Source organism: Homarus americanus, unplaced genomic scaffold (assembly GCF_018991925.1).
Source record: "Homarus americanus isolate GMGI-L3 unplaced genomic scaffold, GMGI_Hamer_2.0 scaffold824, whole genome shotgun sequence".
NCBI lineage: Eukaryota > Metazoa > Arthropoda > Malacostraca > Decapoda > Nephropidae > Homarus > Homarus americanus.
In genome coordinates, this window is record NW_024719328.1 from 3474020 (window position 1) to 3500705 (window position 26686).

Here is a 26686-nt window from a genome sequence, read left to right on the forward strand (position 1 = left end):
TTCTGTAGATAAGGAACAGACAAATTTCTTGTATTAATCGATAGTCATTCAAAGTGGATTGATGTTAAGCACATGTACAGTACTAATGCTGCAGTAATCCATTGATGAAATTAAGATTAATATTTGCCGAACATGGAATACCAGAAGAGGTGTAGTATCTGGACAATGGGTCCTGTCCCAATCATCAGAGCTTAAAAACTCATGAGACTCAACGGTGTAAAGCATGTACTGTCTCCACCTCATCATCCTGCCTCTAATGCACACCTGAGATCAGTTAGAATTGTAAAGGACACCTCTGGGCTAAGGTAATTCAAGGAACTGTAGGAAATCAATGAAACACAGACTAGCAAATTTCTTACTCACATACAGAACCACGCCACATAGTGTGACAGGATGTACCCTGCAGAGTTAATGGTGAAGAGACAGTTGAGAACAAGATTAAGTTTAGTTGGCCAAGTCTGTATCAGGATAAGAGTTCCAGGAAAGAGGCCCATGCAAATGAGTAGGTGAGAGTAGGAACATGGCTAAAAGGTGGTACCTGTACATGCAAAGGATAACTGTGTCATTGGACAAGGTATGTGACCAGGACATGAAAGAAATGTGGTAACCTTTTGAGATATGTTCAGGATCAGCATCATTCAGGCACATAACGAGACAATGTAGCACCAGGACATGATGATAAACTTGGACACAGTTTACGCCGGATCACTGCGATGATGATGTCAAAGATGATGTTTCCCACATCCACTCACTGTGTCAACTGATTGTAGTGATGATATGTCTGTCACTGATAATGCACAGAGTGCAAGTGAAACCCCCAAAACTTGATGAGGAATAACTCAGAAGATCAAAACAGAGTTAGGAGACCTGTACTGAATTAGACCTCAATTATCTGAATTGTGAACAGGCCTTTTCAAAACTGCTTAGTTAGAAAGTTATATTGTCAGCCCCCTATTCCCCTTCCTGCCATAGGTAAATTCTGTAAGTTTTGTTTATTTAGGATTTGTAGCCATGCTCTCTTTGAAAGGGAGAAATAGTGTTATATATATATGTATGTTTATATGCCATTTATTGAATATATTTACATTATATATTATGTTACTTACCAAAGTCAGAAAGTGTTTAGGGGCTTGTGTAAACACGAAATGTGTTAGGACGTTGTAAATCCAGGAACAGAGAATAAACGGCCCAGCCAGACCGACCATTCTAATAACAAAGCAAGACATAAAAGAACTCTCACTTACGTACATCCCAAGGCGGCCCGCGTAGTGAGAAACCTGTAAAGTGAACAAATACAACATAGGGATTAATTTGAAATAGAGAGACCGGGCCGACCCCAACCCACTATTTCCCAACACAATACCCATGTTTTAGTAAAAATAACATCTTAACTTTTATGATGGTATTCACACATAATAGGAAGGAAACAATCAATAAGAGAATAATATACTGTAGGTTAGGTTAGAAAAAAAAACAAGGTTGGGGGTTACACTACGTGTTAGTAGGGCAGAGCACGGCATAGGGGAATGGAGGCTGGTTCCGGAGGCTGAGAGCAGGCCAACAGTCTCAGGTGTGTGTGAGTCTGATCAGTGTCATCCACACTTACTAGTGCCTCCCCTGACAACTTTCAAAGTCATCTTCACTGTCTCACCTCTGTCACTATCACTGGCTTGGGCTGGCTGTGGTGGGGTTGCGGCGAAGAACTCTGTTATGCTTTGCTGACGGCTGTGCTTATGTTGTCGTGATACACCTTGATGTAGGGTTCCATAGTCTGCAACAGCTGGGTAGTGAAGATTTCATACCTGTTTGCGTCAGGTCGTCGGAAAGCGAGGAGTTTTGACTTTTTCTAATACACTCGATGGCAATTCCCTTAAACATTACTATGGGATAAGTGGCGTTCTTTCTGATGACGCACCACCTGCCTCTTCACTGACGTCGTCATCATCTACCATGTCGTCGGTAGTCACATCAGGATCCCTTATCACCCTAGGATGTCGTCGTTGGTGGTCTCGGAGAAGCCTGCAGCTGTAACACTTTTGAGCAGCCTGGCAAGGTCCACTGCTACTACAACAGTCTGAACTTCAACCAAATGCCAGATTTACTTCTGCCTAACTCCCGAATACTTTTTGCAACACGTCTCCATGGTGACGAACAGCAGACAGCTGATCCCATGCTCCACCAAGAAGTCCACAGCTTTCTTTGACGTTGAATATTCTCCAGAATGTTTCGGAAGTACTTCTTGTCGCCAACTGTTGATCTCGTCGTCTTCGCTCTGTTATCGGTGTTGGTGTTACTCAGGTTACGTCCTTCCTGGTGCGGGTGTAGTCGTTCAGGAGCTGAATTTTTTAGCAGAGAATGCAGCTTTTTTACATTACAGATCAATTCTCTATCCATGGCTGTATTATAGACGAAAAGTTGGGAGGAAGGAAGACCACTTTACGTTAGCATTGATCTAACAGTAGGGGCGAGTGTCCTGGTGCGTTGTCAAGCAGCAACAAAAATCTTGAATGGCACATTCTGTTGCCTGCAATTTCTTCACACGGGAACGAACAGCTTCATCAAACCAGGAGAGGGACAGGTAGAGAACATCCACGCCTTACGTGTGGTCAGCCAGTGGACATTTAGCTTGGGTCATGTCCATGCTCTTGTAGGCGTGCGACTTAGTGGCTGTGTGGATCACCGATAAACTTGAGCTACAGTGGCACGAGGCATTGGGTGTAAACAGGACGGTGATGCACTCCTTCTGCAACTTCCGGCCCCGACACTGCTGGCATTCTTCACAGCGAAGGTCTTAGGAAGGTAGCTTTTTTCCAAAAAGACCAGATATCTGCCGTCCATGTTAAACACCTGGTCGTCGGTGTGTATCGTCCTTCCTCCATAATCTCACGTAAAACGGAGGAAATTCCCGCATGTCATTTGTCAGCACTAGCTTCTTCACCACCAATGTTGATATTGGTGATCTGTTCCTCTTCTTAAACCCTCTGTAACCGTTCCAGAGTGAAGCATTAAAGGGTTTACCTGTAATTCCCATCTTTCAGACACGCAGCATGCTAAAGTTCACGCATAATTTTTAACTGATGAGTGTCCACCGCCATGTTCTGTCGCGCCTGACGCACCCGGGCGTAGCTCACAAGTAATTTTCTGTCTTGAGAAGCACCTGGGTTGTGGAAATATTTTCTTACCATGGAAGCACCTGTAGACTTTGTGATGTTCAGTGCTCCTTTATCTTGGCTGCATCCTTCTTAGAATTGTCCCATCAGAGACTCAGCAATACCATGCCATGAGATCAACCTGTCTTGTTCTCTTTCTCCAAATTCTTAACATCTTATTTGATTTGTAGCTTAAGGAACGTCGTGTTTTCATTGGCTTAGGGGTGGCTGGGGTCCAGGTAATGCAAGGTTTCTTTTTGTGGTGGTGGTGGTGGTCTGGTGGAAGCCATTTCCAGGAACAATGGATACCGATATACACGGTGTAGCCTGAGGGGTGTAACTGACGCTGGTAGGTCAAGGGGCTTGAATGCTTCCCAAGCGGTGGGGCACGTCATAGTACATTAAACCAATCAGCTAGCAGGGGGAGGTAAGGATGTTGCCCAATCACAGTCCGCTACGGCCATATGACATCACCGATAACGCTAACAAAAGACATATACACTTCAAGAATCTACTAGGCACCGCTATACAACATGGCGGATGCATGGAGAGGAGGGAGGAGATGGCGGAGGTTTGGATCCGAAATGGCGCAGCGCCGAGGACTGCCAGCTGTTTCCTCCGCTGGTGAAGGGGTACACGCATCATGAGTGAGCATTCCGTGTTCGAGTACCCCATAAACGTGGAAACGCGGTAAATGGGACCGGCTGGCGAAAAGCGAGGGGCGACTGTACTACATTTCTCTAACAAGCCTAGCGGACTGACTGCACGGGGTCGGTCAAGCAGCGACGCTTACTTCCGGTGAACTCGTATATAAGCCCACAGTCTCACCGTAAAGTGCATTCTACTCATCACTCTCAAACAGACAAGACCTCGGCATAATAAACTCCTCACCGCACAGCAACTCCCTAGCACTTTCCTTTACCGATCTGTAGTGATGATGGATGGTGTTATATGTAGTGATGATGGATGATGTTATATGTAGTGATGATGGATGATGATATATGTAGTGATGATGGATGGTGTTATATGTAGTGATGATGGATGGTGTTATATGTAGTGATGATGGGTGGTGTTATATGTAGTGATGATGGATGGTGTTGTATGTAGTGATGATGGATGGTGTTATATGTAGTGATGATGGGTGGTGTTATATGTAGTGATGATGGATGGTGTTATATGTAGTGATGATGGATGGTGTTATATGTAGTGATGATGGGTGGTGTTATATGTAGTGATGATGGATGATGTTATATGTAGTGTTGATGGATGATGATATATGTAGTGATGATGGATGGTGTTATATGTAGTGATGATGGATGGTGTTGTATGTAGTGATGATGGATGGTGTTATATGTAGTGATGATGGATGGTGTTATATGTAGTGATGATGGGTGGTGTTATATGTAGTGATGATGGATGGTGTTATATGTAGTGATGATGGATGATGTTATATGTAGTGATGATGGATGGTGTTATATGCAGTGATGATAGATGGTGTTATATGTAGTGATGATGGATGGTGTTATATGTAGTGATGATGGATGGTGTTATAAGTAGTGATGATGGATGGTGTTATATGTAGTGATGATGGATGATGTTATATATAGAATATGGAAAGTATCCTCTGTTGTCATTGGCAACATGGATAAGAACTGTGAATACTGTGCAAAGAAGTACAAAGGAGAATCTGCTGGACTGTGCTGCTGTCATGGGAAAGTACGACTGCCAAATTTGGAAAAACCACCACAACCATTGAAGACTCTCATGCTGGGAACAACACCAGGTCAAAACACTTCTTGGAAAATATACGGAAGTACAATTCATGCTCCAGATGACATCCTTTGAGCTACCAGAGTAGTTCGTGAGCACGGATACATGCCCACATTCAAAGTCCAGGGTCAAGTCTATCACAAAGCAGGATCCTCTTATCACTGGAAGATGAGCAGGCAAAATACAGTGTACTTAGCAAATGCTGCAGCTTCTGAGAATGTGGGTGGAGCGGGTTTATTACTAAGAGCAGAGACGTTACCGAGAACAAATTCTGGCTTGAATGTCATGTACACTAATACTGACACGTTCCTTGATAAGAGAGAGGAGTTTGAAACACTACTAAGAGTACACCAACCAGATATTGTAGGAGTTGTAGAACTGTTGTACAAGAACAGGAGAACGACCCAGAGGAATGTGAGTTCAGTATGACTCATTTACGAACCTAACTCAAGAATCCTGCAGGAGGGGTGTGGTTATCTACGCTAGGCAAGACCTTAGAGCCAGCCAGGCGAGGGTACAGGAGAGGATGTTTTGAAGAGTCCAAGTGGTAAAATTAAATAAAGGAGGGGACTTACTTATCGTCGGGTGTATCTACAGATCCCCAAACTGTGGCCCACTAAATCGAAGGAACTTAAGAACCTTAATAAACAATGCGGCGATGCTCAACCCCAGCCACCTCCTTATCATGGGGGACTTTAACTATGGCGACATCGACTGGAGAAACGAGTCCACCCCGAATGACTTGAATAATCCTGCTACTTTTTGTAGAAACTCTGAGAGATAATTTTCTGTTCCAACATGTGAGAGACCCGACACATTACAGAGGGGAGCAAAACAATTACCACTTGACCTAATCATAACAAACGAGAGGGTATGGGCTAAACTGAACACCTTGCCCCAGTTGGCACCAGTCACCATACAGTGTTGTCATTCAGATTTAACTGTTACCTAGTTCAAGATAAGGCCAGGCCAAGGTGCAAATAGTACAAGGAAATTACAATGGGATGAGGGAAGAGATGAGGGATCAACTGGCCTGACTTATTAAGGCACAAGAACGCAGACACTACGCTGAATATCATAACTAGTAAAATGACCCATTTGATCGATAAATATACCAAGACCAAACCCAGTGCTTAGGAATACGAGGATCCTACACATGAACCATGCGGCGGTCGACAAAATTAAGAAGAAACCCAGAAATTCAAGACGTGGGTTGGGTCAAACGATGAGCAAGACAGGAGGATGTATGCAAGAGCCAGAAACCAAGCAAAGATAGAGTGTAGGAGGGCTGAAAAGGAGTTCCAGAGGCTGGTTGCACGCGAGGTCAAGTCAAACCCAAAGGCGTTTTACCGCTATGCAAAGTCGAAATTGAAAACGCGAGTAGGAGTATCAGACCTGAGGCTTGAAGATGGTAGTTACGGCACCGAGGTGAGCTCTTTCAAGAGAAGACTTGACCAACACTGGAGCGGGTTCAGGTACATTCAGGAGCCGGTGCATGCCCAGTATTTGCCAACAGTGCGTGACAGAGACGTGACCGATCGCCCGGGCGGCTAGCGGAGCCGACCTGGTGAAGAATATAAAGGAAAAGAGACGTGACCGACGCCCGGCGGCTAACAAGCCGATCAGTGGCGAAGAGGATAAAAGTAAAAGTAAAAGTAACCTTCCTGCGTTTGAGGACAGACGGTTCGACACAGCACTGACCCACATTGTGTTCACAGAAGAGGTATTAGAAATAAACTGTCCAGGCTAAAGGTCCATAAGAGTCCCGGACCTGACATGGTGCATCCTAGAGGCAAGAGAGCTGTGCAACGAGCTTGCAGAGCCCCTGAAGATTCTGTTTTGTAAATGCCTGGATGAACAAATGGTCCCCAGTGAATGGAAAGTGGCTTATGAGTCCTATCTTCAAGAAGGGCGATAGTCACTCCACGAACAACTATAGACCGGTGAGCCTGACCAGCATAATATGTAAAGTACTTGAGAGTATTATCAGAGATGCCGCGATGGAACATCTACTACGAAACAACCTTGTAAAGATTGCCAACACGGTTTTATGCCGGGGCGCTCTAGCTAACACACAATTGCTGGTATTGGATATTTGGACCCATATTCTAGAACGGGTGGTAATATCGATAATATTTACCTAGATTTTAAGGCTTTCGACAGTGTACCCCACGAAAGGCTGAAAATCAAACTGGAAGGGTACGGAATTCGGGAAATGTCCTAGCGTGGATAGAAGACTTTCTACATGACCGCAAGCAGTGTGTGGTGATTAATGGCACGAAATCGTCATCTGTACCTGTAACAAGTGGGTACCGCAGGTAGTGTATTGGGCCCGCTGTTGTTTGTTTGTTTCATAAATGACATGCCTGACGTTGTACACTCCTCCATACAAATGTTTGCCGATGATGGCAAGTTATTTCGGGAAATTAAGAACCAAGCGGACTGTGAAGAGCTGCAGAAGGACCTCTGTGGGCTCCAGGAATGGTCGAAGGAATGGCTGCTGAGATTCAATGTCATGAAGTGTAAGAGGATGCACCTGGGGCGTACCAACGGTAAGGAGGCGTATCTATGTCCCAACGGGATGAAGAAAATGTACTAGTTGAGACTGTGTGTGAGAAGGACCTAGGTGTGTATGTGTGACAATGAGCTGGAAGTTCTCGGCCATTGTGAGAAGAAGGTAAATCAGGCAAAAAATTATTGGGTCTTATAAGAAGGTCGTTCCGACGATCTTCAGGAGTGAAGTGCTTCCCATCTGGAGTACTGTCACCCCATCTGGTCCCCGAGATATGCTAGGGACTGTCAGTTGGTTGAAAATGTTTAAAGGAGGGCCACCAAACTGGTGCCTGCACTTCGGCACCTCAGCTACCCTGAGATTGAGCGCCTGAACTTGCTTGCTTATACTACAGACGGGCAAGGGGGACCTAGTTGAGGTTTATAAGCATCTCAGGGGCACTACTCAGTTGAGTGTCCTTACTTGGAGCTGGCGGACGCCTCGCCCCACAAGGGTCACAGCTCAAGATTGAAGAAGCCGCAAGTCCAGAAAACCGTGAGGGCAAACTTTTTCGGAGTGAGGGTTGTAAACTCTGGAACAATCTACCAGAGAGTGTTGTGACGGCACCGAGGTGAGCTCTTTCAAGAGAAGACTTGACCAACACTGGAGCGGGTTCAGGTACATTCAGGAGCCGGTGCATGCCCAGTATTTGCCAACAGTGCGTGACAGAGACGTGACCGATCGCCCGGGCGGCTAGCGAGCCGATCTTTTGGTGAAGAATATAAATGAAAAGAGACGTGACCGATCGCCCAAGCGGCTAACAAGCCGATCAGTGGCGAAGAGGATAAAAGAGTATAAAAGTAAACAAATAAATCCTAACTTGGTGTTTTAAGCTCCTCGGCACTCAAGGTTGAAGAAGCCACAAGTCCAGAAAACAGTGAGGGGTAACTTTTTTGGAGTGAGAGTTTGTGAACTCTTGGAACAATCTGCCAGAAAGTGTTGTGACGGCACCGAGTGTGCGCTCTTACAAGACCAGACCTGACCAACACTGGAGCGGGTTCAGGTAGGGTTGCCATATCTGAACATTAAAAAAAGAGGAAGTTCCCGAAGACATCTCCCCCCGCCCGGCACACACTTCGGCGCTATGTAACCCTGAAGCAGCCGTGACAATTAATTTTGCATATTTGCATAGCATTAATATATATATATATATATATATATATATATATATATATATATATATATATATATATATATATATATATATATATATATATATATATTTATATATATATATATATATACACCAGTATCGGTGTACTGTATTGCATGGTGTTTTTAATGTAAGCTAATATACAACATACATGGTATAGAAATCTTAAAAATAAATAAAAATTACCTTTGCTTATATTGAATATCTTCTTTAGCTGCAGTCTTTCCCACTGTGTGTGTGACTTGATGTGCATACTTTTCTGTAGATGGATCTTTTTTCAGTATTGGCTGATCGTTTTAGAAAGGTGTAGAAGTCACTGCAAGGTGTTTCGAAGTTGTACTGTCAGTCAGAATGCCTTTCATTGTTTCAACACTCAATTTGTTCCTTTCCTTTGTCCATTGACTTTGCATCAGTGAAAAACTCTTTCTACATTTGCATTGTGAGATGATATAGCAAAGAAGAATTGTGCAATTCTGGCAATTCTGAGTGGCATTCAAAGTTCTTTGATTTTTCAAAGTATCTGGTCCACTCTATATGTGTTGGCAGATTACTAAATTCTTCATCACTCTTGTAATTTTCCACAAACTGCTTCATGTTACTAACTTGGTCAAAACACTTCATCAATTTCTACCCCTTATCAATCAAATATTTGACAGCTAGTTACAACACCGTACAGGCGTACACGTGACTTATCAGCTGACGAAAACTGAACGAGATCTCTACGGTCCACCTCCCTCTCTCCCAGTCTCTGTCTCTGTCATTACAGTTTCATGCCGTGGAGAAAATGATGGAAGCTAAATTCCGGACTTTTGAATAATCTTAAAAATTACTTCCGGATGAAGATTTCGAGACCTAAATGGAGGACATGTCCGGGAAAATACGGACGTATGGCCGGTACATGCCCAGTACTTGCCAACAGAGCGATCGGTCAAGCGGGTAATGAGCCGATCAGTGGTGAAGAGGATAAAACAAAAGTAAACCACCCACCACTGATCTCCACAACCCACCACTGATCTCCACAACCCACCATTGATCTCCACAACCCACCACTGATCTCCACAACCCACCACTGATCTCCACAACCCACCACTGATCTCCACAACCCAATTGATCTCAACCCACCACTGATCTCACAACCCACCACTGATCTCAACCCACCATTGATCTCCACAACCCACCACTGATCTCTCACAACCCACCACTGATCTCCACAACCCACCACTGATCTACACAACCCACCACTGATCTCCCAACCCACCATTGATTCTCCACAACCCACCACTGATCTCCACAACCCACCACTGATCTCCACAACCCACCACTGATCTCCACAACCCACCACTGATCTCCACAACCCACCACTGATCTCCACAACCCACCACTGATCTCCACAACCCACCACTGATCTCCAACCCACCACTGATCTCACAACCCACCACTGATCTACACAACCCACCACTGATCTCCACAACCCACCATTGATCTCCACAACCCACCACTGATCTCCACAACCCAACACTGATCTATACAACCCACCACTGATCTATACAACCCCACCACTGATCTACACAACCCACCACTGATCTCCACAACCCAACACTGATCTATATACAACCCACCACTGATCTATACAACCACCACTGATCTTCACAACCCACCACTGATCTATACAACTCCACCACTGATCTCCACAACCCACCACTGATTTATACAACCCACCACTGATCTCCACAGCCCACCACTGATCTCGCAACTCACCACTGATCTATACAACCCACCACTGATCTCCACAACTCACCACTGATCTCCACAACCCACCACTGATCTATACAACCCACCACTGATCTCCACAACCCACCACTGATCTATACAACCCACTACTGATCTCCACAACCCACCACTGATCTCCACAACCACCACTGATCTCCACAACCCACCACTGATCTATACAACCCACCACTGATCTATACAACCCACCACTGATCTATACAACCCACCACTGATCTATACAACCCACCACTGATCTCCACAACCCACCACTGATCTCAACAACCCACCACTGATCTATACAACCCACCACTGATCTATACAACCCACCACTGATCTACACAACCCACCACTGATCTATACAACCCACCACTGATCTATACAACCCACCACTGATCTATACAACCCACCACTGATCTATACAACCCACCACTGATCTATACAACCAAATATAACAGTAATGGATTTCAAATAATGGGCCTCATCATACCAGTTGTTTTAGTAATGAGCAACGGGGTACCAGATGACCCTTGGCCTATACTTAATTTTTAAACTCGATATTATTAAGACGTATTACAAATTTTATATAACATTGTTGATATTATTTGTATTTTAGAAGTTATTTGTGTTATATAATGAGTTATCTTTCTTCACATCTTGGACCAAATGTTTGTTAATGTGGATGAGCTTTGATGGTGACGATGAAGCTTCTGTTCGGACATTTGACTCTAACTTTGGCTTCCTCTATGATAAGTTTATCTTTTTGTAAATAATAATTACAATATATAAAAATTTATAATATATTATGTTATTTAAAAATATTTATATACATTTTACTATCCAATTTCGAATATTTTATTTGATACTAAAGAAAGAAATATTAAGTGTTGTTGGGAGTGAAGGTCGGGACAGAGTTTGTTGTGACGCACTGAACACACTATCATCTACCGGTACTATATTACTCTCTCTTTATCTCTCTACCACAATGTAAGTAATGAATTTATCTTTATCTTAGGTACTGTGGTATACTCCTTAGTTTATATAACTGTCTGTATAAGTTTAGCGGTGTAGTGGTGATGTGGGGCGATAACGTTGTGGGGAGGCTTTGTGGGCATAAGCTTACATCTTGACTCACTTATTTCTCTCTCTCTCTCTTCCTGGTGCCTCTCTCTCTTCCTGGTGCCTCTCTCTCTCTCTCTCCGTTGCCCCCTCTCTCTTCCTGGTGCCTCTCTCTCTTCCTGGTGCCTCTCTCTCTCTCTCTCCGTTGCCCCCTTTCTCTTCCTGTTGCCTCTGTCTCTCTCTCTGTTGCCCCCTTTCTCTTCCCGGTGCCTCTCTCTCTCCGTTGCCCCCTTTCTCTTCCTGTTGCCTCTGTCTCTCTCTCTCCGTTGCCCCCTCTCTCTTCCTGGTGCCTCTCTCTCTCCGTTGCCCCCTTTCACTCCCTGTTGCCTCTCTCTCTCTCTCCGTTGCCCCCTTTCTCTTCCTGTTGCCTCTGTCTCTCTCTCTCTGTTGCCCCCTTTCACTCCCTGTTGCCTCTCTCTCCCCATTGCCCCCTTCTCTTCCTGGTGCCTCTCTCCTCTCTCTCTCCGTTGCCCCCTTCTCTTCCTGTTGCCTCTGTCTCTCTCTCTCCGTTGCCCCCTCTCTCTCTCTTCTGGTGCCTCTCTCTCTCTCTCTCTCTCTCCGTTGCCTTTCTCTTCCTGTTGCCTCTGTCTCTCTCTCTCTGTTGCCCCCTTTCTCTTCCCCAGTGCCTCTCTCTCTCTCCGTTGCCCCCCTTTCTCTTCCTGTTGCCTCTGTCTCTCTCTCTCTGTTGCCCCCTTTCTCTTCCTGGTGCCTCTCTCTCTCTCCGTTGCCCCCCTTCTACTCTTCTGTTGCCTCTGTCTCTCTCTCTCCGTTGCCCCCCTCTCTCTTCCTGAGGTATCTCACCTCTCGTTACTTCTCTTCCTGGTGCCTCTCTCTCTCCGTTACCCCCTTTCTCTTCCTGTTGCCTCTGTCTCTCTCTCTCCGTTGCCCCCTCTCTCTTCCTGGTGCCTCTCTCTCTCCGTTGCCCCCTTTCACTCCCTGTTGCCTCTCTCTCTCTCTCTCTCTCTCTCTCTCTCCGTTGCCCCCTTTCTCTTCCTGTTGCCTCTGTCTCTCTCTCTCTGTTGCCCCCTTTCACTCCCTGTTGCCTCTCATAATTCGTCTCACATATACGCAGATATTCTTACAGACGACCAATATTTGATACAGTTATAGGAGGTGGGGTTGTGGGGGCGGCAGTTGGTAAATTTTTACTTTAGGACATGAACATAAGAACATAAGAATGGAGGAAACTGCAGCTGGCCTATTGGCCCATACTGGGCAGTCCCATTTACACCCAACCCCTATTGCTCATATGAGCATCCAACCTATGTTTGAAGCTATCCAGCGTATTTGAGTTAATGATGATATTTGGTAACTTGTTCCATTCATCCACTACTCTGTTTCCAAACCAGTGTTTACCTATTTCACGCCTAAATCTAAATTTGTCTAATTTAAAACCATTGTTACGAGTTCGCTCCTGGTTGGATGGTTTGAGTACCTTTGTAATGTCCCCTTTGTTTAGCCTGACTCCCTTATACACCTCTATCAGGTCGCCTCGCTCTCTCGTCTCTCAAGGGAGTGCAAATTAAGATGCTTTAACCTGTCTCTATACTCAAGGTTCCTAATGCCCGGGATTAGTCTTGTCATTCTCCTCTGAATTCTTTCCAAGGATTCTATATCCATTCTGTAATACGGTGACCAGAACTGAACTGCGTAATCCAGGTGTGGTCTCACAAGAGCAAGATACAGTTTTAGGATGACCTCGCTAGTCTTGTAACTAACACTCCTTTGTATGAACCCAAGTACTTTATTAGCCTTGTTACGAGCAAAAACACATTGTTTACTTGGCTTAAGGTTCCTACTTATCATTACTCCTAAATCTCTCTCGCAGTCGGATTTCTCTATGGCATCGTTGTTCATCTGGTATCTGGTTTCCCTGTTTACATCTCCTATACTGAGCACTGAGTCCCTAGGGGTTGACCAATATGTTTTTCCTGTGTATTTTTTGGTGTGTTTTAAACTGACCTTCATTTTTGACGGCAGTTGCTAGTTTTTGCCCCCTCCCCTCAGCAATAATGGGGGAGAGCCTCTGGGAAATCTGAGTTTTTTGGTGTGGGAGAAAACAAAAACGAGTCATCTAACCTAATGAAGATAAATTTGCATTAGTGCACACAACCCTGTTAGAAAGTGAAAACTATGTTTGGTAAATTTGCACTTCCACCTCCCCATCTGTTAGAAAGTTAAAAAATATTTTTCTAGTGTATTTGTGTGTGTTTTGACCGAATATGACCTTCATTTCCGTCGGAAATTGGCAGTTTTTTTTTATCAAATTTTTTTGAGACGTTTTTCGAAAAAAATTAATCGCTAAGCGAATAAAAAATATACCAAAACACACTAGAAAACCCTAACCTAACCTGACCCAACTGACTCTCACCATATGATGGAGTCACCTATTTCTTACCTTAGTTGGCCTGGAGACCAGGCTCTTGTTCGTCGTTGGATTCTGAGATTCTTACACAACGCCACATATGTTGGTCTTTGCGATATTTACATTCAGTCTTGCTCTTAGTACACTTTACTGAGGTTGGAAGAACACCATACGATCGAGAAAATGCTATAGTTTCTTCGTTTTTTTCCCCAAAACTTGCAATCAGCTCCATATTATTGAAGTGACACCCATCGCAGACTGTCATGGTCGGAACTGAACTTGAATTTCAAAAAATGAGAGACCCAAAATAAAAATCGATTTTGATTGGTCCAAAAATACTGCTAATTAAACCCAAAATAATTTTAATTGGTTGCAAAAAAAAAAAGCTTTTGATTGGTCGTGTGACGTGTACGGGAACGCATGCGCGTGATGATTTAAGAAGGACACACGCAGGAAACACGCAGTGGTGGAGGAGAGACAGGCGATAATGGCTGAAGATTAATGGAAGAAAATAGAGACAATTTTGGATTTGCTATCTCCGTTAATATACATTTTCGGCGGTAATTTAATAGATGAAAATGATCTTATAATTAGACGTCTTATTAGAATATGATAATAGATTAGTGGTAGGAAGTGGGAATGTTTAAACGCAATAATACCCAATGTTTTTCAAGTGTATTTTTGTGAGTTTTGATTAGTTTTGACCTTGATTTCCATTAGAAATTGCCTGTTTTTTTAGTTATTGGGGGTTTTGGGTGAGGCATTTTCCGACCCAAATTATGGCCAATCAAATATAAAATACAGTATAGTCTGCATTTACGCAATCAGTTGAACCCGTGGAGGTCCGCGTAAAATGAGAAATGCGTAAATGAAATAACAGAACATATGGGACTAATTTAAATTGAGACTGGGCCGACCCCCAAACTTCACTTTTTCCGACACAATAGTACGTTGTAGTAAAAATAACATCTTAATTTTATGATGGCATGCACACAATTAATATTTAAGAAAAATAGCAATAATATTAGGTTTTTTAACACTTACGTTAGTAGAAAAGTTGGGTCGGCACACGTGGATGGCGGCTGGTTCCAAGGCAGAGGGCAGATTAGTTGCCCTCCGGTGAATCACTTTCACTACTCACAGAGGTTTGCAGGGCCTCCCAGACAAACCTCTCAAAGTCCATATCCTCACTGTCACTATCACAAACTTGGGCTGGCTGTGGTTGTGGTGGGATGCTGGCGAAGAAGTCCTCAATACTACGTTGACGACTAGCATTGATGTTGTCGAGATAGATCTGGATGTACGGCTCCATAACTTTCGACAGATGGTTATTAGACACTTCATACCGATGCCTGTCTGGGTCGTTGTCAAGGATGAGCTTAATTTTCTCCCCCAGCTCGATGATTTCCTTCGCATAATCATGGCTTGGTCCAGGTAATTCAATGTTCTTCTGGGGTGGTGGGGGTCCAGCGGAAGCCATTGTGAGGGGAATAGCGGGCACAAGAGAGAACTGTATACACGGACTGAGAACAATGAGACTGGCTTGGCTAGGTCAGCGACTTCTGGTGGCCGGGCACGTCATGTTACATTAGACCAATCACAGCTAGCGGTGGAGGGAATGCGTGGGTGGTAAGGATGCGTGGCCCAATCACAGTCCGATACGTCATATGACATCAGCGATAACGTAAGAGCGACCTAATGTGCACCCCACACCGCGCCGCTTCCCGCGTATGGTCAAGAATGGACCGCGTGAGTTAAAAATGGCCCGGCGCGTCTGGACCTCTCCAGCCGCTCGCCGCGTAAATGATGAAATTTACCGCGTAATTAAAACATTTCATTCTGGCAAGGCACCGCGTAAATGACCAAACGCGTAAACAAAAACCGTGTAAATCCGGACTATACTGTACATAAGAACATAGGAAAATAAGGACTCTGCAATAGGCCGGTTGGCCTGTGCACGGCAGCTCCTGTCGGGAGTTACTACCACTCTCTATCATCCGTGAATCTATCTAGCCTCCTTTTAAAACTTTCCAGCGTTCCAGCACTTACTACAAAGTTGCTAAGCTTGTTCCACTCGTCCACCACCCTATTTGTGAACCATTTCCTTCCTATCTCCCTCCTAAACCTAAACTTATCCAACTTAAATCCGTTGCTACGAGTCCTATCCTGCTCGGATATTATAAGGACTTTATTTATATCTCCTTTGTTGATTCCTTTCACCCACTTAAATACTTTTATCATATCTCCCTGCACTCTTCATATTTCTAGGGAATGCAAGTTTAGTTTCTTTAATCTATCTTGATATGGAAGGTTTCTAAGTCCCGGACTCATTTTCGTCATTCTTCGCTGCACCGACTCTAGTGAAATGATATCCATTCTATAATAAGGGCACCAGAACTGAACAGCATAATCGAGGTGCGGCCTGACTAGCGCAAGATATAGTTGCACTTTTATTACTTACACTTCTAGATATAAAACCCAATACTCTGTTTGCCTTATTTCGAACATAAACGCACTATTTTCTAGGCCGTAGGTCCGGGCTTACAAGTACCCCTAAGTCTCTTTCACAAGTCGACTTCTCTAGGTTGATGTTGTTAAGGCTGTATACATTGACAGTATTTGTTCTTCCAATATTAAGTACGCTGCACTTGCTGGTGTTGAATTTCATTTGCCATTTTTCTGACCACTCCTGCAGTTTATTTAAATCCTCCTCTAGTGCATTTGCATCATGCCCTGAATTAATCTGCCGCCCTATTTTGGTGTCATCCGCAGACTTGTTGATCCCAGTATCTAGATCGTTTATGAAGATTATGAACAAGAGTGGGCCCAGTACTGACCCTGGAGGAACCCCACTGGTTACACAGCCCCTCCCAGATTTAATACCATCTACACTGACCCCTCTGTATTCTATCAGTGAGCCATGATTTTATCCAATTTAAAACTTTCCCACTCGATACCATGAGCCTTAACTTTTCTCAGAAGCCTCTGATGCAGTACTCTGTCAAACACTTTGCTAAAGTCTAAGTGAATAACATCGTAATTTTTGTCATTATCTACTACCTCGAAGACTTTCCTAAAAACGTCAGCAGATTTGTTAGACAAGATTTTCCCATTGTAAACCCATGTTGAGAGTCGTAGATTAATTTGCTTTTCTCTAAATGCGATCGCATGCTATTTGCTATAATTGATTCAAGAAATTTTCCCACTACTGACGTCAAACTAATTGGCCTGTAATTTGACGCTGATGCTCTGTCTCCCTTTTTGAATATGGGTACTACATTTGCATGTTTCCACAAGTCTGGCACAACTCCCGTGTCTAATGATTTTTTTAATAAATTTATGAGGGATCCACTAATCTGTTCCTTACACTCTTTCAAAACTCAGGGAAAAATTCATCCCTGCCCTGGGGATTTTGTCTTTAATTTATTTATCTTCCTAAGAACATCTTCTTTTCTGATAGTGATATTCTTTAATTTCTCTTCTTCATTTCCCGTAAATATCAGTTCCACCTCTGGAATTTCCTCGTGAATTTCTTCTGTGAAAACTGATAAGAAGTAGCTGTTTAATGCTTTGCTTATTTTCTCACTATCATCGATCACTTCCCCTCTCTCTGATTTTAAAGGCCCCACTTTGTCCTTGACCTTTGTCTTATATACCTGGAAAAATCCCTTGGGATTCGCCTTGGATTCTCTTGCTGTCCTGATTTTGTAGTCTCTCTTTGCCTTCCTTACATTTTTTCTTAACATTCCTAGATAGTTCATTATACCTATCTCTGAGCTGTGCCTCCCCTCCCTTTAATTTCTTATAAATTCCTTTCTTTATTCCTATGTCATGTTTAAGTTTTCTGGTCATCCACATTGGCTCATTCTTATTTGACCTAATTTTTCTGTATGGTATATTTTGTTCCTGTGCTTTACGTAGTATACGAGTGAATATATTATACAGTAGTCATGATCAATTGTTGTGTCACCTGTGACCTCACCCCTTCCTACTGGGGACTGACCAGACTGTTCCCAGGTGACCTCACCTAGGTACCTTCTAAACCCCTGATAATCCGCCAATTGAAAGTCTGGGACTCTGACCATATTGTCATTGTTTTTCGTTTCCCAATTTAGGGTGAACCTGATTTCTCTGTGATCACTGTTCCCTAGTTCTTCCCCTACTGTGATATCTCTGGTAATATTTCCTGTATTTGTTAATACTAGGTCTAATATATTGTCACCTCCAGTAGGTTCTGTAATTAGTTGTTTAAAAAAAATTGTCTTGTATTGTGTCTAGGAAGTCTTCAGATTCATAGTCACCTACAATGTTGTCCCAGTCAGTACACCAAGAACACTTGAAAAACAGGCATATAAACCTGACCTAACCTAACCGAACCTAAAATAACCTAACCTAGCCTAACTCTCACCGTATGATGGAATCACTTATTTTTTTTACCTTATTGGCCTGGTTCTGGTTCATCGTTCGATTCTGAGATTAGTACAGGTGAAAATGGCACTTTTATAAAATTGTTCCTTTGTAATCAGTGACGGTGTACGATCACCAACGTCTCTTCTTTGTCTTGGGAATAAGGAACGAGTTACTACAATGCCACATATGTTGGTCTTGACGATATTTACACTCCTTATTACACTTAGGACACTTAACTGAGGTCGGGAGAACACCATGAGATCTAGAAAATGCTATTGCTTGTTCCTTTTTTTCCCCAAAACGCGCAATTATCTCCATATAATTGAAGTGACACCCATCGCAGACTGCCATGGTCGGAAATGAATTTGAATTTAGAAATATGAGAGACCCCAAATAAAAATCGAATCTGATTGGGCAAAAAAAACTGTGAATTAAACTATGAATCATTTTAATTGATGGAAAAAAAATGCTTTTGATTGGCCGCGTGATGTGTACGGGAATGCATGCGCGTGACGATTTATGAAGGAAACCCGCAGAGTGGGAGGTCAGGTAAGCGATAATTTCGGAAGATTAATGGAAGAAAATAGAGAAATATCTGGCATGAGCTACCTCCGTTGTTATAAGTTTGCGACGGTAATGTAATAGAAGAAAATTATCTTAAAATTAGACGTCTTATTCGAATATGATGATAGATTTGGGGCAGGAAAGTTGTGTGCACTAACGCAAGAATACCCTAATAAAACCAAAACCTAACCTAACCCCTGGGAGCTCGCCCCTGGACCCCCAGTAGGTCTACCTTAAACTAACCTAAATTTATCAGTAGTTAAAAACTTTGGGGTGCACCATGTCTGAAAGTACAATACCTTAGTTAGAAGTGGAAGGACCAGGGATATGTAAGACTTGGATAGAGTGATCGTCTTTCTCGTAAAACTCGGCAATAAACTTAAAATAATTGTAGGAGCACAAACGACAACCAACCTCCACCACGACCATTGTGAAACTGGTCAATGAAATTACCCAGGCTGCTTCCTTTGAAAAAAATCAAATGTGATTGGTAAAAAAAAAATTGCGTGATGATATCGATACTTCATCGGTCACGATTGGATGACATCAGTCAATGTTGCACATGCGAGATGCGCCGTTAACATCTCACAGAGACGAAGACTGAAAACTACGTAAAATCAATTAAATTCAATTGTGTCGCTATTATCCACTCCGCCAGGTATATATGGGGTTCAAAATGCTCAGAATGGGGAGATCTAAATGTTTCATTAGCTTATAACTTTTGGGCGCGCCATGTTGTAAAGTTAAATAATACCCGGCAGTTATATAGTTGCATTATAATAATTTTTCTGTGCCAGAGTCTTCAATGTGTGGTCTAAATTCCTCTCCAATTTAACTACAGTCTCCAGCTTATAACATATGGTGTTCCACCAGTTGACAACTTTATTAAAAAGGATTTTTTGGTAAGGATTAAGTTTTGGACCATAATCTTTCTGGTGATAAAGCCGAGGTTTTCCCGGCAGTTTTTGATGTAGTTTATTAAATTTTGGGTTAATATTCGTCCATTGGCCGTTTGCTGGTTTCTGCCACGTTTACCTGAGGTTATATTCCTCACTTAGAGTCAGTTGTCTCCTTACCTCCTCCTCCTTATAGGTTAGGTTTGGTAGGTTGGTTTCTTTGGTATGAGCATAGGTTTTTTTGTGTGCATTTTTGGTGTATTTTACTCAAATTTGACCTCCATTTTTGTGCAAATTAGCAGTTTCTGTTAGATATTTAAATTAATTTTTTTTGCAAAAACCGCTAATTTGCAAAGGAATTGAATGTCAGATTTGAGTAAAGCACACTGAAAAAACGCCAAAAAACCTATTCTCGTACCAAAACCTGGGGATAGTGAACGAATATTTACCCGATTTTTATATTGATTTTCGTTGGAAATCACTCATTATTGATATTTACTCCATTGGAAATGAATGTAAACATAGAACAGATTACCGAATTGGCAGACTAGGCCATCAGCTGACCAGCTTATGCTCACAACAAAACGTGATTTTCGTAAGGATTTCGTTAATCAAATTTTTGTTCGTTAACTGAATTGAAGATTCTTATGGAAGGTAATTTGTTAACCGAACCGTTCATTAACCGAGGGACCACTATATCCTGAAAATTCTGGAAAATACCAGGGATGAGGGATTTATTTTTCAGGCTTTGAGAGTCGTCTCTTCACTCGGAAATCTCTCATTCCCGGAAGTGCTCTGCACCAATTGTTCCGGCTAACGGAGATATCACCGTAGTTCGGTAAATCTAGATTAATTCCATTAATATGTTCACATCTACTGAGACACATGACATGTACGTAGAAACCTTATTCATGGCTTACCTTACACTAGGGGTTCGGTGTTTGTTTTCAATTTTTTTCTATAATTTCCAAACTTTTTTCCAATTGATAGCTGCACTCTTGACTTTCTCCCCCTCACCACTTACTTTGTGAGACTTCTGAGAGACTTTCAGAATGATGGCTAAACACTGTAGTTAGTAGACCGAGAGGTAGACTGAGAGGTAGACCGAGAGGTAGACTGAGAGGCAGACTGAGAGGTCTGTCAATGATCTACCTTTAAACGCTATGGTAGATTTGTCTCTCACTTTCACTTCCTTGAACTTGTCTTTCTGTGCAAGAATTGTCGACACAGTTGATGCCGACATGCCTTAGTCTTTACTTAGCACATTTGTTCTAATGCCCTGTTAAAGGTTTCTTTATTATTTCCTGTTTTACCTGGATTGAAATAACTTTTCTCGATTTCTTTGGAGCCATGTTGGATTCGATTTCAACACTGAAATTTTAAGTTTTATTGCTGTAAATAAAGAATATTTTCTTTAAATCAACACTGCACTGTGCTATATATTATCAATATGTAAAATATATTACAAAACGACCAATAATTTGACTAAAAACGGAAAAAAGGGTTTATGTTCAAGAGTCTCAAACAAGATGTTCCATCCACTGAACAGATACACAAACTGACGCCAAGCTTGGTGTGTTGAGTGGCTGTTTGGCGCGCTAAAAACTAGTTTCCTGTACTTCAATTATGTTCAATAATTGTTAAAATGACTAAAAATTTTAATATAAAACTTGTAAAATTATTGAATAGTACAACCTTCTTGATATTTACCCAAATGGTAACGAATTTAAGCCCTAGAACCGATTAGTACTGTATTGGCGGACTAATACTACAGCTGGTGGGCAGGCGAAAAGATGTTGGGAAAAACTCGTAAGGAATTCGTTAACCGAATTGTTTTCGTTGTCCGAAGTAAAGATTCTTATGGAAGGTAATTCGTTAACCGAGGCGTTCGTTAACCGAGGAACCACTGTATTAAAACATACGAGGAGACGAGACGGCATTGTTTTTGTTGATGTTTACAAAACCAGTGACTGACTGGTTCTACTTATAAAACTGAAGAAAATAAGACCCTGGTTGTAGCTGAAGTAAAATTGAGTACAGTAAAAGTCCAAAAATCCGGATGCCAGAAATCCGGACCACCCGAGAATCCAGACTTTTCGAAAACTTTCAAACTTTTAAATTTAGTGGGCTTTTGTGGGTTACGTAAATTAATGGAGTTCCTTTAAAAAAAATAATTTACATAATTCTAATAATAAAAGTAATTGTAAATTATAGGTAGCTAATTTTGTTAGTTTTGTAATTAGCTTGTCCTGAAATGTAAAATTTGAGGCGCTATAAATCTTTTGTGTGCATGCGTGAACACCACAGCGACAACAAGCGACCACGTGATCGCCATTTTAAAACAAGCAATCAAACTGTGACAACATATGTAATTTTGAGTCCTCTTTCCATTTACAGAGTACAAGCCCATAATAATGGCTCCTAAAGTAGATAAACTTCGTTGTGTGAAGAGAAAGAAGAACACATTGAAATTGGGGGGTAGACTGAGAATTGGACAGAGTTAGACTGAGGGGTAGACTGAGAGGTAGACTGAGAGGTAGACCAAGAGGTAGACCGAGAGGTAGACTGAGAGGTAGACTGAGAGGTAGACCAAGAGGTAGACTGAGAGGTGGATTGAGAGGTAGACTGAGAGGTAGACCACTAGGCAGACTGAGAGGTGGATTGAGAGGTAGACTGAGAGGTAGACCACGAGGCAGACTGAGAGGTGGATTGAGAGGTAGACTGAGGTAGACCGATAGGTAGACTGAGAGTTGGACAGAGGTAGACTGAGGGGTAGACTGAGGGGTAGACTGAGAGGTAGACTGAGGTAGAACGAGAGGCAGACTGTGAGATAATCTGAGGTAGACTGAGAGGGAGACCGAGAGGCAGACCAAGAGGTAGATTGTGAGGTGAGGTAGACTGTGAGGTGGACTGAGAGGTAGACCGAGAGGTAGACTGTGAGGTAGACTGAGAGGTGGACTGAGAGGTGGACCGAGAGGTAGACCGAGAGGTAGACCGAGAGGTCGACCGAGAGGCAGACCGAGAGGTAGACCGAGGTAGACCGAGAGGTAGACTGAGAGGTAGACTGAGAGGTGGATTGAGAGGTAGACCGATAGGTAGACTGAGAGGTAGACTGAGGGGTAGACTGAGAGGTAGACAGGTGGATTGAGAGGTAGACAGAGGTGGATTGAGAGGTAGACTGAGGTAGACTGAGGGGTAGACCGAGAGGTAGACTGAGGGGTAGACCGAGACGTAGACCGAGAGGAAGACTGAGAGGTAGACCAAGGGGTAGACCGAGAGGTGGATTGAGAGGTGGATTGAGAGGTAGACTGAGAGGTGGATTGAGAGGTAGACCGAGAGGTAGACCAAGAGGTGGATTGAGAGGTAGACAGAGGTAGACTGAGAGTTGGACCGAGAGGTAGACTGAGGTCGACCGAGAGGCAGACCGAGAGGTAGACCGTGAGGTGGATTGAGAGGTAGACCGATAGGTAGACTGATGGGTAGACTGATAGGTAGACTGAGAGGTGGACTGAGAGGTAGACTGAGAGATGGATTGAGAGGTAGACCGAGAGGTAGACTGAGAGGTAGACCGATAGGTAGACTGTGAGGTAGACCGTGAGGTAGACCAAGAGGTAGACAGAGAGGTAGACCATGAGGTAGACTGAGAGGTAGACTGTGAGGTAGACCGTGAGGTAGACTGAGAGGTAGACTGTGAGGTAGACTGAGAGGTAGACCATGAGGTAGACTGAGGAGGTGGACTGGGTGGACTGGGGAGGTAGACCGTGGTAGACTAGAGATGGGTTGTGGAGGTAGACTGGGAGGTGTGTGGGGTGAGATGAACTATGAGGGTGGACTGAGGTAGACCGTGAGGTGAATGGGGAGGTAGACTGTGAGGGGTAGACTGAGAGGGTAGACTAAAGGTGACAGAGGGGTGGACCATGAGGTGGACTGAGGGTGGACTGTGGGGTGGACTGTGGGGTGGACTGTGGGGTGGACCGTGGGGGTGGACTGAGAGGTACACCGAGGAGGTAGATCATGAGGGGTAGACTGGGGTGAGACTGAGGTCGACCGAGGAGGTGGACCGTGGTAGACTGGGGTAGACTGAGAGGCAGACTGAGAGGTAGACCGAAAGGTAGACCGAGAGGTAGACTGAGAGGAAGACTGAGAGGAAGACTGAGAGGAAGACTGAGAGGTAGACCGAGAGGTAGACTGTGAGGTAGACTGAAAGGTAGACTGAGAGGTAGACCAAAAGGTAGACTGAGAGGTAGACTGAGAGGTAGACTGAGAGGTAGACCGAGAGGTAGACCGAGAGGTAGACTGACAGGTAGACTGAGAGGTAGACTGTGAGGTAGACTGAGAGGTAGACTGAGAGGTAGACTGAGAGGAAGACTGAGAGGTAGACTGAGAGGTAGACCGAGAGGTAGACGCAGAGGTAGACGCAGAGGTAGACCACGAGGCAGACTGAGAGGTAGACTGAGGTAGACCGATAGGGTAGACTGGAGAGTTGGACAGAGGTAGACTGGAGGGGTAGACTGGAGAATTGGACAGAGGTAGACTGAGGGGTAGACTGAGAGGTAGACTGAGAGGTAGACCAAGAGGTAGACCGAGAGGTAGACTGAGAGGTAGACTGAGAGGTAGACCAAGAGGTAGACTGAGAGGTGGATTGAGAGGTAGACTGAGAGGTAGACCACTAGGCAGACTGAGAGGTGGATTGAGAGGTAGACTGAGAGGTAGACCACGAGGCAGACTGAGAGGTGGATTGAGAGGTAGACTGAGGTAGACCGATAGGTAGACTGAGAGTTGGACAGAGGTAGACTGAGGGGTAGACTGAGGGGTAGACTGAGAGGTAGACTGAGGTAGAACGAGAGGCAGACTGTGAGATAATCTGAGGTAGACTGAGAGGGAGACCGAGAGGCAGACCAAGAGGTAGATTGTGAGGTGAGGTAGACTGTGAGGTGGACTGAGAGGTAGACCGAGAGGTAGACTGTGAGGTAGACTGAGAGGTGGACTGAGAGGTGGACCGAGAGGTAGACCGAGAGGTAGACCGAGAGGTCGACCGAGAGGCAGACCGAGAGGTAGACCGAGGTAGACCGAGAGGTAGACTGTGAGGTAGACCGAGAGGTAGACTGAGAGGTGGATTGAGAGGTAGACCGATAGGTAGACTGAGAGGTAGACTGAGGGGTAGACTGAGAGGTAGACAGGTGGATTGAGAGGTAGACAGAGGTGGATTGAGAGGTAGACTGAGGTAGACTGAGGGGTAGACCGAGAGGTAGACTGAGGGGTAGACCGAGACGTAGACCGAGAGGAAGACTGAGAGGTAGACCAAGGGGTAGACCGAGAGGTGGATTGAGAGGTGGATTGAGAGGTAGACTGAGAGGTGGATTGAGAGGTAGACCGAGAGGTAGACCAAGAGGTGGATTGAGAGGTAGACAGAGGTAGACTGAGAGTTGGACCGAGAGGTAGACTGAGGTCGACCGAGAGGCAGACCGAGAGGTAGACCGTGAGGTGGATTGAGAGGTAGACCGATAGGTAGACTGATGGGTAGACTGATAGGTAGACTGAGAGGTGGACTGAGAGGTAGACTGAGAGATGGATTGAGAGGTAGACCGAGAGGTAGACTGAGAGGTAGACCGATAGGTAGACTGTGAGGTAGACCGTGAGGTAGACCAAGAGGTAGACAGAGAGGTAGACCATGAGGTAGACTGAGAGGTAGACTGTGAGGTAGACCGTGAGGTAGACTGAGAGGTAGACTGTGAGGTAGACTGAGAGGTAGACCATGAGGTAGACTGAGAGATAGGTTGTGAGGTAGACCGTGAGGTAGACTGGAGGAGGTAGACCGTGAGGTAGACCGAGAGGTAGACTGTGAGGCAGACCGTGAGGTAGACTGAGGTAGACCCCGTGGGAGGTAGGACTGGAGAGGTAGACTGTGAGGTAGACTGAGAGGCAGGACTGGAGAGGTAGATCAGAGGTAGATCAGGAGGTAGACCGTGGTAGACTGAGAGGAATCGTGAGGTAGACTGAGAGGTAGACTGAGAGATAGGTCAGGAGGTAGGCTGTGAGGCAGACTGAGAGGTAGACCGTGAGGTAGACTGGAGAGGCAGACTGAAAGAGACAGACTGGAGGTAGACTGAGAGGTAGACCGAGAGGTAGACTGTGAGGTAGAGAGGTAGACCGAGAGGTAGACCGAGAGATAGACTGAGAGGTAGACCAAGAGGTAGACCGAGAGGTAGATTGAGAGGTAGACCAAGAGATAGACCGAGAGGTAGACCGCGAGGTAGACCGAGAGGTAGACCGAGAGGTAGACTGTGAGGTAGACTGAGAGGTAGACCGAAAGATAGACCGAAAGATAGACTGTGAGGTAGACTGTGAGGTAGACTGAGAGATAGACTGTGAGGTAGACTGAGAGATAGACTGAGAGGTAGACCGTGAGGTAGACTGAGAGATAGACTATGAGGTAGACCGTGAGGTAGACTGTGAGGTAGACTGAGAAGTACACCGTGAGGTACACCGAGAGGTAGATCGTGAGGTAGACTGAGGTCGACCGAGAGGTAGACCGTGAGGTAGACTGAGGTAGACTGAGAGGTAGACCGTGAGGTAGACTGTGAGGTAGCAGTGAACAATACGCTAAATCGAGTGAAAATAATGGAAATTCGATTTAGCAGAAATATCAATTTAAAGGAAAGGGGCGGCTTGAATTAGTTAAAATACTGTACAAGAGAAAAACAGGTACAGTCGGCCCTTAACATACACGGGGGTTACGTAACAGAGATACCCGTGGATGTTAAAAATCCGCATATATGTGCCCCCCCCACCCCCCCTTAAAAAACCTGGTCCCTCCATGTCCTTATTTACCGTACAGGTAGTTCTGCTATAACGCGATAGTAGTGTTCTTGTAAAACATCGTGTTATAGAAATTCGTGTAATAGAAATAACAGGGCTTATGGAGAAAATAGGGTTAGGTGC